The following is a 5,580-nucleotide window of genomic DNA, read 5'->3' on the forward strand; positions in this document are numbered from 1 at the left end:
GGTGAAATAGGCAACCTGTCTTTCTTCTTGCGTGCGTCTGTGCGTCTTCGTAGAGGCCGTAAAAGGAAAGTCCAGGAGCTGCTGATAGCTATGACGCCGTAGTGCGTCAGCATCAAATAAACTACAAGAAACAATAGCGTGACAAAATAGTAAAAGATTTGCGACTTTGCGTGTGTATGGCAACATCAAACAACTGTGGACATGTGTGCTTCAATAAATAAATGGGTACTGCCGATTACGTTTTTTTTTTCATATGAACAACAATAGTCATGCCGATGCTAACGTAAGCTTTAAATTTTAGAAATTAGTATTTCTGATATCCTGAAGTTCTCTCAGGGAATGAAAAAGAAGCGGTATGCCAAAGTTTCACTTTAAATCGCCGCCATAGCCCAGTTTAAGCATGATGTGTAAATCAATGAGGCGATGCCTGATAAATTGATATCTCGCTAAACGTTCCGCAAGCTTTACACACCTTTACGAGGGTCAAGAATATTCCCGTACTTTTTTCTCTTGGAGCGCGAAAATACATCCTCTATGAGCTGTTGCTCGTGAATATAAAGCCCACGCGCTGCCTCGGCACCTGTCTTTTTGAGTAAGTGCCGGCGTATCAGACAATAGTGCAAAGGTAATTGACACGAACGCAGCTCTTGATGTTCTTAAGAAATATTTTATTTCGACGTAACTTGAATATTCTTTGCTAATGCAGTCATTGTTTTATTAAAGCGCTATTTATATTTCTTTCCAATACTTTGCATATTATGCGAAGCATATCACGAGAGCTCAACCCAGCTCCTCAGGCGCGGCGGTGTCGCCTTCAATACCACGTGAGACCGTGACGTCACGACAGAGGAGAAACGGGGCTCCAACTTGCGCCGTCGCTCGCGGCGTCGCGGCGGTATATAAGCAGCTGCGCTTGCCTCTGCTAGACACTCACGAGGTGAGATGCCTCCTGGAGACAGAGCTGCTCATTGGAATGAGAAGCGAAGGTTGCGGCGTGCTACACAGACTGATGTTCTAGGTGGCTTTGGCTCAACTCTTGCAAGATGGGCTGGGTGGGAATCGAACCAGGGTCTCCGGAGTGTGACACGGAGACGCTACCACTGAGCCACGAGTACGATGCTTCAAAGCGGTACAAAAGCGCCTCTAGTGAATGCGGTGTTGCCTTAGAAACGAGCTGTTTCTAAGGCTCAGGCGTGCGTCGCTTGCTCAGGCGCACATTTCGTTGCCGCGCCGAACGCTGCGTTGCTCGACGCTCACCGCGTCCAATGCGGGGCGCGTAGTCGCTGCGCCGTAGCCCATTGTCTTACACCCCTTGGCGGGTCGACGGGAACGCTACCGCGTTCCACTCTTGAAGGCGAAGCAGAGTAACGCATGAGTTGTTTCTTCGTCTAGCCGAACCAAATATAGCCAAGCAACAGCAGTTCACCAGGCTAAACAGTGGTTCAACAACTAAAATAAAGGCTAGTATGCTTCGCATCCTGGGCTTAACCTTAGCTAAGCCACAGCCATTTTTAGTCTTGCATCTTATTCACTCGGTAAGGCCAGCCCTCGTGCACGGTCCGCACCCTCCCTTTGGAGTGCGAAAATTCGGGAACAAATTCTGGCAGAGCGCATCTCACGATGACTGTCGAAGTTAATCCGTTAGCGTTAAGCCAATAACTCGACACAGCGCCTACCTGTGTCGCTGGAACGCCGACATAGGTTGGCGTTCCAGGACTGATTGTTCCGAAAGTGGCCGGTCGTCAAGACGCGCCAGCATAGTCGCGAGGGAGGGCCTATGTAAGCTGTGTCGGAGGACAATGACAAAGAACGTGTTTGATAGATTCCTCGTCACCACAGTGGTCACACGCAGCACTATCCTCACATCCGATGCGAAAGCAAACGATATCGCAAATGCGACGCCATGCCACAGTCGGCAAGGTACCGTTGTCTCGGGTCGGGATCGTCCTCGTCGAGTATGAAGTTGCAGACAGGGGTCCAGTCGATGTAGACGCGTGCGCTGGAAACTAGGTGTGTTCCCCAACCAATGTAACGCATCATATGCAAGCACTCGAAGCTTCGCTGCAGCAACTGTTCTGGACAGCGGAATTGGTTGTTGCACACCGTCTTCATGAGCAGATCGAGCAGCTCAAACCACCGTAGATTACAGTCGTAATCAGTGACAGTTTTCAGTTGTTACTTTGCTGCCTTTATGTATACCATCGCGTGATCCACGGCAAACCTAATGGGCGTAAGTAACACGAAGTCACAAGGCGATCCCATTTAGAACAGTCATCAACCAGCAGCATTCATCATTTTCACATTGGTGGGTCTAATAGTGAGCGTTAGTAGGAAGGAATTAAATTAGATATCTCCTTAATTAAAGTTCGTAAAACAGAGGGCTTCGCGCCTTGCTATAATAAAATTCCTTTGTATAAATTTAATCACATATTGCATTCTGTATAATCCAGGCGCAACAAATGTTTCCCTAGACGGGAAATGTAATATAGGCCTTCGTCTTTCCAACATTTTTTTCAGTATTTTCCCATACTGCAGCCTCATTCATGGTCATTGCAGGAATGAATGCAACGGCAAGTACAAGAAAGGAAAAGCAGTGCTGTAAACTTGGACATGATCGGGTACATGAAAGTGCAATACATCATCTCACTGCACTGCTTCTAGACAGTCTGACAGTGGCTGTTCACTGACAGAACCGTACAATGCGTTTCCACATTAAGCAACTTTCAAAACAAGGTTATGCTTGAAGTTGTTAAGAGCCCGCAATGAAAGGCTTTAGGTAGAGGGCATGGCATTTTCTAGTTAAGGAAGCACGCACTGAAAAATGAGATGCATGCCTGAGTAATAAAATGACAAGAGGAATCGTTTAAAAAAAATGGCCCTATCTTCAAATTGCGCAGGAGGGGCAAAGTCGAGAGTGCCAGAGTGCATGAGAGGGGAAAATGCGAATCGCCACACTGACAAATAAAACGAATCGCATATATTGTACGTACTGAATTTTATGAATGCCACACTGCTTGTACGTGCTCCAGATGCACAAAGAGTTGAAGAAGACGTTGCGAGAGCTTATTTATATAATAGCAGTTTAGTGTTCCTCCGAGTTTATTGGACAAACTAGGCATGAAAGTCAGAATCATATGTCCCAACCATATGAAGCAACAGAAAACGAACACATGGGAGGCAGGAAAAGTTAAGGGTTATGCTTATTTAAAATGGGGAGGTACTCGGTTAATGAAAACCTCCCGCGGGTGGGGACCTCACACTCACACCACGTTACGCACGCCATGCTTTACCAATTGCGCTATCCTTTTGTCCACTTCCTCGGGTATTTGTATATTGCAAAAGGCTAGTCCTGCGGGTACTAGTCAGCGCCGCCGAAGGTCAAAACAGTGGATGCAGAGCACGCTCTTAATCTCAAGTGTCACGTGGTACGTGAGCTTAGGAGCAGGCAACTGGCCCATTAACCCTCGTATGCTACCTCATGGCATCCAGAATAAGAAATTTGAGGTCCTTGAAGTGCACCGAGTGGCTGGAATTTGGTTTATTACAATCACTTGGAACCCCAGGGAACTAAACCGGAGAAAGCATAGGAGATAGTAATTGGCATTGTTACCTTAAATGTAAAAATAAGTGTGTGAAGAGATATCAAACATAACGAAAAGATAATGGAGCAATATGCACAGACCATTTCATGCTGTGCATGAAGATAACCCTTACTTACTTTCAAACAAACTATCGAGGAACTGCTTTGTTGTTTCGAAGAAAAATTACTGTTCGTAAATGACACAAGTATGAATATATGGAAATAATCACGCTTCCACGAACCCGCATACCAGGTGCAGAACCTGGCGAAGGACCCATAAAGTACTACGTGATCGCTTGCAAAACCAAATCTCATGGTACATGAGCTAGTGATCTGCGCAAAAAAAAAAAAACTCTATTGACTCTGGTATATTGAAGGTTAGTTCATTAATGAATAACGGGAATAACAAGGGTTTGAGAGTAGTACTGTCGAAACGCCTCAAGTTACCTCTGCAGCAGATGGCTTATGATTAAAAAAAATATTAATGAACTGAGTATGCGAAAATTAACGCAAATGGTTATACAATCTGTCGATAGTTAGTTATAACAAAATATTTATGCTACGTAGCACTTTTCTGTGAATAAAGATGTCTGAGACGCTTAAAATTATGAGGCGAGTACATTAGTTTGCTATTATCAAGAATAATAAATATATCATCGAAGCGCGGCAGGCAATCAAACTCAAGATCTCGTGTCCTCAGCAGCAAAGCGTGAGGTCCTGCAGCCCCCACGATGCGTTCTGCACTTACTGTGGTAGGTAATTTGAGGCATAAGGTGATTGGCAAGAAGAAAAGTGACCCTGAGTGAGTTTAGAAGAATTTCAGAAATTTTTAAGAGAACGAGAGGAACTAGCCACCTTTTTCGAGTAATATAATTGGACATACTATACTTAACATTTTCATTCCTTTACGGCTTTTCTATTGCATGCTCCACATTTTCTTAGGTGGCGCGCTGTTTGGACACACTCTGCCATCTGGTGGAAAATGTAAACAGAGGAAAATGAACAACACCGTCTTTTGCCTCCAGACGGCGCCACTAGTCGCAAAACATCTCTTCGACCGAGTGAATAAGCAATAATTTTCCTCGGTTTCCATGATTGCTTAATGTCCACTTTGCAGGCGCAGCTTTGAATCAGCGGACACGAGACAGGGGTAATTGGGAATCGCTGGGAGACGCCTTCGTTCAGCAGTGGACATAAAGGTAGTCTAATCGTGACGATGATGATGATGACCAATGCTCGCAGCGCTGGCGCTTTCATTCAAGCATGTATTAGGCGCTGTTTACAATGAGTGCCATGTTTCGCTAAGATTACACAAAAGCGAAATTGCTAGTGCGGCAGTACTTCAGAAATAATATCCCTAATACGACAACACTCTGACGCAGGAATGAATCTACCTGCAAAAAACATCAAATGATGTGGGCAAATGATTGTGATTACCCCCTTGGATATCAGCGGCACCAGTTCGGAAAAGTGATGACAAGAGTGTCTAAAAGCTTTGTAGAATCATTTTTTTAGACATGCGAAAATTTTGTTTTACATGCACCTCAGTCACAAAACAAAAAATAGAGGGCTCTCAAACCAAAGCCTGAAATACTACATAAAATATTTGTGGCTTCCCGAAAGACTAATGCAATGTGCAATGGTAGAACGAATGTAATGTGAATATAGATTTACTTAAGCACACTTCACCCTAATCAAGCAGATTCAAGTAAACATTACTTTTGTTGCACGAGGAAATATTTCAAAGACAACTACGTTCATTGAGTTCTATAAGCAGATGACACAACCATATCTTCATCTGATAAATCTATTGCGCTCTTACTTCATAGTAAAGTATGGCATTGAGTAACATCATGAACTGGTTTAGCAACCATTACTTAGTCCTTCATCCTCTAAAAAGTAAATTAATGTTGTTTAATAGTGCTCAGAGGCCCTTAACTTCTATTTCTGAAATAAAGCTTGGAATTCATTCAATTCCCGTTTACAACGATGTTACTTTT

This window comes from Dermacentor albipictus, chromosome 8 (assembly GCF_038994185.2).
Source record: "Dermacentor albipictus isolate Rhodes 1998 colony chromosome 8, USDA_Dalb.pri_finalv2, whole genome shotgun sequence".
In the NCBI taxonomy this organism is placed as follows: domain Eukaryota; kingdom Metazoa; phylum Arthropoda; class Arachnida; order Ixodida; family Ixodidae; genus Dermacentor; species Dermacentor albipictus.